This window comes from Pinus tabuliformis, chromosome 1_2 (assembly GCF_031772625.1).
Source record: "Pinus tabuliformis cultivar Carrire ecotype Pingquan chromosome 1_2, CPIR1, whole genome shotgun sequence".
NCBI lineage: Eukaryota > Viridiplantae > Streptophyta > Pinopsida > Pinales > Pinaceae > Pinus > Pinus tabuliformis.
The window spans coordinates 401,383,766-401,391,660 of record NC_142298.1 but is presented as its reverse complement, the minus strand read 5'-3'; the positions used below and the strand labels follow the sequence as shown (position 1 = coordinate 401,391,660).

General features: G+C 41.2%; 1 pseudogene; it reads right to left on the bottom strand.

Moving 5' to 3' along the window:
* Positions 1-3,928: 3,928 nt before the first annotated feature.
* Positions 3,929-4,390, bottom strand: LOC149206048 (sucrose synthase 1 pseudogene; annotated as a pseudogene).
* Between the last annotated feature and the right edge of the window lie 3,505 nt (positions 4,391-7,895).

Sequence of the window (7,895 nt, the reverse complement as noted above, 5' to 3'; positions counted from 1 at the left end):
TATCCCTCTTGAGCTTGTTGAGACTTGGCCATGGCCCTTAACCCACTGAGTGCACATATATGTATAAGTAATTTATGTTATCTATTCTGAGCTAAAATGGATAAATTGTATGCAAATGCATATAACCATATATTTATTCATATATGAAGGCTACATACATTCCACTAGAATAAATTTCAATCTCAGAGTAAACACAAAAATTATTTTAATGATGGGATTTTACTCATACATTGGCCTAGTTATTAATGTTACAATTCAACCCATAATTAATCACAGGAAAAATAATTCTTTCCTTAAAAATCATTTCACATTTGGCATTCCTCTTTTATGAATGAACCCCAATTTCATATCATGAATACAAAATTAAACTAATGCAAACCACCTGTACAAACAATTTACACAAATGAATACTTATCATACGCAACACAACAATTTGTTGACTAAGAGTGGGACTTCAAATCTCCACCTAACCTTAGACAAGTTACAAACACATTTACTTGTAACTGTCACCCTCAAGCCAGATTTCAATGCTTTAGGTGGAGTGATTTGAGAGGAGATTAACCAACATTGTCAGCTAAAACAAGATGTCACAAGGTTTTTCTGACTCCATCCACCAACTGCACAAGCTTCCACTCAGTTTTTCCAGACTTCTCTGACATTATTGGTGAGCCCTAGTATTGTATCAATAATGCTACAACTCCTGGAACTCCCTTCTTTAATTTTATCAACCCGATAGTTCGTAACAAACTTGGAAGCGACGGTGTTGTATGCACAAGTACTAGCTCTTGCCGCAACTGTCACTTGGTCAGCTGGCACAAGTCCGCTAGGAGCTTAAGCCAACTTCTATGAGCTCTTATAAGAAGCTTTTTAGTTTATGGATGAAAGCTAACTCGAAGGAAGCTAATCTAATTGCAAAAAGAAACTGAGAGCCAAAAAGAAACACAAATCCTAGCAAACCCTAATTCTACCAGCTAGTCCTACTGACGCAAAGGAGAGCATGCAAACTAATAAAAGAGATGCCATTACTTCTATGAAGGTAAAATACATGTGTCTAGACTACCTCTATCTGAAGAAAACATCTTTTTTCATTTTTGTTTAAGTTGTTGGAATTATCATGCATGTGCTTCTAACTATTTTTTACTGTGCAGAGGTGGATCAAGGAGGAGAAATGCTTGGGAAAGGTTGGGAAGGTTCATAGAGGGTCTAAGGGGTCCCTAACACCCTTCCAGAGAGTCTCACAAAGTTTGGCTGCCATGAAACCGTGTTTATGAGCTTCTACAGGAAGTCTGCAGGGGTTCTACAGGATGTTCAGGATTTCTACAGGATGTTCTGTAATTTTTCTACAGGATGTTTCGAAATGGGATTTTGGAGCATGGATGGAGGGAAAAAGAGGGAGGAATGAGTATGGAGGTGAAATAGGGGTGTGAAGAGGTCTAGGACTTGGTGGATGAGGCTAAGGAGCGATTGGATTTGTTCAAGGATGGAGGAAGCGATGATGCACCAAGAATGTAGGAATTAGGGCAAGGTGGGGAAAGTATGGCAAATGAAGGGTATGAATCATGGACTAAGGGTTGGAGCAGATTTTCTGATGGATTATGGGTAGATAGAGAAGGATAACAGGTGCTCTGCAAGTTATTTTTCGAATTTAACAAATGAAGACTTGGAAAATCAAGAACCCAATTACCTTGACCTAATCTGACCTAGATAGTAGCAAAAGAAATGGAACAGAAGTTTATTTGCACAAAATCAGATGAACTAACTATGCAACTAAGCAATCATAACCCTAAGCATGCAGTCAAAACTGATATCAAGTTTGACAACTAAGAATCCAACACTAATACTTGCATGGTGAAGCAAAACAACGTTTTTGTGGGCAACAAGGTCACCTTTGTCCCAACTCACGATCCCACTGAGGGAGAGGTAAGATCAGAGGTGCTTGAGCCCCTTTTTCCAAGGATCCTTTATGTTATTAATCTATCCAAATCAATCTGAACATGAAAATCTACTTTAATCATCAAAATCAACCTAAATAACACAACAAGTTTTAAATCTAAATAGCAGATTTTACTCTAAGAATGCAGCAAACACACATAAAGGTAAACAAAGGAGGTAATGGGCGCTTGAGATGGGCCCAACCCCAAGAGCTACAGCCTCCTAATAGAGATTTAGAGCTGGTGCAAAGCTGGATTCATCTTTATTGATCAAGAAATGAAGAGTTACATCAAAACTGTCCACAAGGAGAACTTGAAAATGAGCTAACAGCAAAACTAATCTATTGCCTAAAAATCGAACTACAAAATGACTACAACAAGACTATGAAATGACTAACTACCAGCTAACCAAAATGAGGCCCTAAGCCTTCTTATTTATACCAATTGAGGACCCCAACAGTCCTCCTAAACTTTAGGGACTCGGCTGCCCAAGACTTGTAGTTAACAGCAGTCCTACTTGACTTGCTTGGCTACCCTTGTGCTGATTAATTTGGTGGCCCTTGAACTCCGAGCTGATGGTGGAGAATTCGAGGTAAGGGCCCATAAATGAAGGGAACAACTTCCTAAAAATATTCTCCACGAATTTGGCTGCCAAGTGCTCATTTCAACCATTGACTTTGTCTCCAAATTGACCAAAAAGGCTACACAAAGCACACATTAGACTTGTTGGCATAATGACTAACCCAATTCACTCTATTAGCATAAATATAATCAAAAACATGCAATAAACTAATGAGAATGGTGGATTAAGTCGAATTAGGTGGTTGAATGATCCCAAATAATCATCCATTTTTGGGGCTCATCATCACCCCCTACTGAAAGTGTTGCTCATCCTCTGAGCAACCAATCTATCTCCTCATCTTTGATGGCCCTGGTGGCCTCCCTACCATGCCAAGCTTCTGAAGTGATGTCCTCTTCTCTGTCATGAAACCATGCTTTTCTCTTTTCTTCTTCCCACTACTTGCTCCTTTTTCTAGAGAATTCTCAGCTTTGGTATGATTGTGCAAATATACTCAATCTGATGGTGGCAATGGTGGTGAAAGGAGATGAAATCAATGGAGGATGGAAGAAAAGTGTGGCTGCATGCCTCCTCAACAAACTTCAAGCTTCAAATCCCTCTCCATACTTGATTCTGGCCTGCCCAAAGGCTTCTACAGGATGTTTCTGTTAAAAATATAGAACTTCCTGTAGAAAGTCCTGTAGCTTCCTGTAGAAGGTTGAACCATGACTAAATTGTGCTCGAACCCTGAAAAAAATGAGTGTTCATGGAGGGGATGGATGTGAGGATGCCTGGGAACTTGGTAGGGACCCTTTTGCTTGTGCTGGGAGGTCGTTTTCTGGCTTCCTGTAGAAACAGTTCTCTGTCTTCCTGTACAACCAGTTTTCTCTGATTTGGCTTGCTTGGATGGGGTGCCTTCTCCTTGACCTGTGTTGTGGTTGCCTTGGGTGTGTCCCTACTTGTTTGGCCTCTTTCAATCTTCTCTGCTCTCTTCTGCAATCCTTTTCCAAGGTGTTTGTGCCATTGTTCCTCCCACAGTTTTAGGCTTAGCAATTTGGCCCATTTCTCCTTTTCCTCTCTGTTTCTTCCTTCTTTTTCTTTCTTGCTTTTCCTCTTGCTTTCCTTATGGCTTTTTCAATTCGTTGATTGCATGTTGTACCATAGGCCTCAGGAATCAACCGCACCACCACAATAATTTCAGGTTTGATGTCCAATCCTTGATGTGTTGTTCTCAGCAACATTTCATTCTCCAATGCACAAACTTGATCAAGTATATACACAACCTGTCCACCAGTATCTGGCATTCCTAAAACAATTGCTTGGCCAAAATAACCCTGAGGTGAAAGAATCACAACATTAAAGACCATAGGAATCCTTCCTAGAAATGTTTCTAAAGTTGATGGATCAGGGGCCTGCAAAGTCTCCAAGAGCAAATGAATCATATCCAAGACATGTTCTGCATTGTCTCCTCATCCTTTTTCCAATCCCATTTCTTGTAATTTGTATTCAAACTCTGTATGTGGTGTATTCTTGGGGAATTTTCAAGATATTCCACTGCCTTTACCAAGACTGAGCGTAGCTTGGACAAACTTTGTATTCTCTCATTCAGCATCAACTTCTGGCCTCTGTAGTTGTGTGCTCGAAGGAAATGCAACAAGGGTTGCATGCTTTCTCTATCATGGAATAATCTTGAGGACAAATGCTGATTTAGAAATTGAACTCCACTGCCAATGGAAGATGGTCGTGTTGGGCGAGGAAAAGATTCATTGAAGGGCTCAAGGTCTAGCTTCAATGCATATTTATCCTTGACACTTTCATCCACAAGGTGCTCCTTGAATTCCAAATATTCAGCCACGGAAAGTTGTTCAACAGCAAGTTCATCAACATTTGACACAGACATAATCCCATATACCAGACCTTGGTCGTACTGCAAGGACAATCTATGGTGGAAGAATGATGTCCTCCTGTGTCTTAACACATCTCCAAATAGCCCTTCTTTGAGCATTTGAAGTTCATCATTCTCTCCCAATACCTCTGTTAGTCATCTAATAAATGATGAGGCCGCAAAATCTTCTTCCCTTGTGCTACATATCTCTCTTCAGGCTCCAAATTTAATGAAGAAAACTCGGGCTTTTCTGCTCTGGATGGCTTTGCTATACTTTCCTGTAGGACGTCTTCCTGTAGAAACGCCTGTACAGTGCCCCTGCATCTCTGTGCGAGCTTGATACACAACAAAATATCGAAGACAGGTAGAAAAACTCAGCGGAGGACGATAGGTTAATCATTTTGTGGAAGCAGAGGATGCATACTTCAGTTGAAAATGTTGCAAGTGCAAGTTAACAACAATATTTGAGTTTCAGCTGAGCGATCATTAATTGTTGCGTGATTTGTGGTGAAGGAGTGAGGTGGCCAGGTGTACGTGGCCACATGCAGACGGTAGTGCTATGATGAGCTACATGTCCTCTTCTTGTTAATCAGTTGCATTGGAGTTAAAGCCTCTACCACTGTCTGTTTTTTTTTTATTTTTAATTTTCACGTGAGTTGTCTAACACGTACGCTGCATGATTCATGGCTGATTGATAGAGAATTGGACAAGGAACTATCGGCTTAATCTTTCTATATTCGTGGCTCAATTCCACCATTCCATTCATTCATGCAGTTTTTAAATTATATTTGTGCAATAGAAGAACGAGTCGCAGTCACGTACCTGAAGTCAAATGGTTGTTGTGAGGTGTTGTGGCTAGTCATTGCTGCATGCACTAGTTTCTTTGGTTGCATGAGGGCTTGGCTAATGATTTTTGGTTTTTTTCCTTGTGCAAGTGTCCTCTGGCCGGATGCATGCTGCAGGAGTTCATTTCCACGCTCAGATCTGCACCCTCAAGCTGTTGCTGCTGAATTTTCACTGGATAGAAACTTGTTTTTGCCATTGCTCCCAAACGGTAAACCAGATCAATCTGAAACTTGCTGAGCACGTTCCTATCATCATTATACATCTCCCATAGCAAAATTACGATCAATGGATGCACAGATTTCGAGAAAAATGGAAAATGGCTGAAGATTTCAGAGATTGATTTCTCGGAAACCGTGCATCAGAATTAGCTGAAACTGCTTGGGTAGGCTACTATCACCCATGTGCATCTCCCCATGAAACAAGTTTTGAAACGGATGCACGGATATGGAGAAAATGCAAAAATGGCTGAAGGAGATGGAGGCTGATTTCTCGAAAACCGTGCACCGGAATTGGCTGAAACTGCTCAAGCATGTTGCCATCACCCCTGTATGATTCTCTGTAAAACGGTTTTTCAAATGGATGCATGGTTTTCAAGTTATGGAAGAAACAAATTTTGTTCTAGGTATTTTTGCTTCAAGGCATTTTGCAGTTTTGTTGCATGGTATGAAAAATTGAGCTTGGGTTGTGATGCAGGCATGGAGATGATGGAGGAGGAGTTTTAAAAGTGCAGGAGGACTTCTGAACCCTTGAGGAAGCTACCATGTTCGCCAAACCACCTTTTTGAAATCCATTTCTAGCTTCCTACAATTTCTACAGGAACTTCCTGTAGAAGCACAATGAGGTGGAGAAGATGATGGAAAAGGGTGAGGAATGGGAACATGGATGCTTGTAGGCATAACCAATGGATTCCAAGCTTTAGATCCCCTTCCAAAATCGAATCTGGCTCACTTGAAGGTTCTACAGGATGTTTCCTGTAGAAATATAGAACTCCCTCTAGAAGGCACAAAAACTCCTTTGTCTTTGTTTTCAGTGATCCTCCTGACCTGCAATGTCATTGTTGCAACCTGAAATTATTCACTGGAAACTAGATTTATTTTTCTTTTTCTTTTTGAAAAACAACTAGGGCGCCTCATGGAGGTTTTCACCCTAATTGCCTGCCTTGGGCGCCTCCAAGGGAGGTTTTCACCCAGAGATCTTATTCTCTTATCTCTTTTTTCCAACCCATTGACCGCCTCATGGAGGTTTTCAATCAATGAGCCAATCTAAGGCGCCTCTGAGGAGGTTTTCACCTTAGATTTCTATTTTCCTCTTTTTTTCATTTTTCTCTTTTTTTCTTTTTTTTTTTCTACCCTACCCTACTTGAAAAACAAAATCATTTTCAAGTATAAGAATACTTCCAATGGAGCCATGTGCACATCGAGATTAGAGAAAAAATGATGTGAAGGCTCGAAATGCATGCTTGGACAACTATCCGAACTTTAGAGACCAAATGATCCGACTTTGAAGGGATCAAACATAGCTGAGGAAGAGAGTACCGCTGCAACTTAGTGACCGTCTGAAACCATATCTCAATATAGCTTTGATATCCATGGTCCTTTTGCTGATCTGGATCATTCTTCATGTCACCTTCTATCATGACCTTCTCATCTTCCTCTTTTTGCTGATCTTTCTCTTGAGTACATGGAGGATTTGATGGTAACCATGAGGGAACTCTCTCGATCTCTGATTCTGGCCTCTTCTCTTCATCAAGTGCAGCCCATGGTTCTTTGATCCCCTCTTTGGAATCTTCTTTTTCCTTTGGTTCTTCAATGTTGTCAATATAATCTCTATTTTGCAACACTCTTCCTGAGCTTTGGTGAACATCATTGAGCTCAAGAGGAGTCATTTGCACATGTTGTGCCTCAGCTTTGCAATTGGGTTGGGCTACTCCATTGTATGTCTTTGGAAATGGTACAGGTAGTTGAGTGGAGGTGTGAAATTGAGATGGAGATGGATGGCATTGTGGTTGGGTAGGCATTTGGGGTTGCCTTGGTGGAGGAGGAGGCGATGGTTGTGGATGAGCAGGTGGTGGAGGAAAATAAGCGGGAGGAGTGTTGTATTGGGGCCTCCACCCCTGATGATGTGCATTCCACTGAGGCTGTGGCTGAGCATAAGAGTGAAACAAATGAGCAGTTGGTTGGGCATAATATGGATCTATGAAGGAACAAGGAGGAGGTGTGAACCAGGAAGGATGAGCAGGGGGACCCCAAGAAGGCATGAAAGTGGCTTGGTAGGGGTCATAACAGGTCTCAGATGTCCCTTGCAATTCCTGCTGGTAAGATCTAGGTCCATGTGGCCTCCTTTGGTTCATATAGTAGAGTGATTCAGTGGCTCCTTTTGCTCTCTGATATGCAGCTTTGATTCTGGGTAAGGAAGGGCACTGATCTGTAGGATGGTATTCTTCACATACAAAACACACTTCTATGGAGTACAATGGACATTCGTTCCTAGGATGCTTTCCAGTGCACCTAGGACAAAAAATGGACAAAGCCCTCTTGGCTTCTTCGTGCTTCTTTTGGATCCGCAAGGTATCCAGTTGCATGGCAAGAAATTGCCTCATATCACTCTTGAAATCTTCGATCTGATTTTCAAATTCGTCTTTGCACAAGGTGTTGCTCCCAACATTTCTACTTGT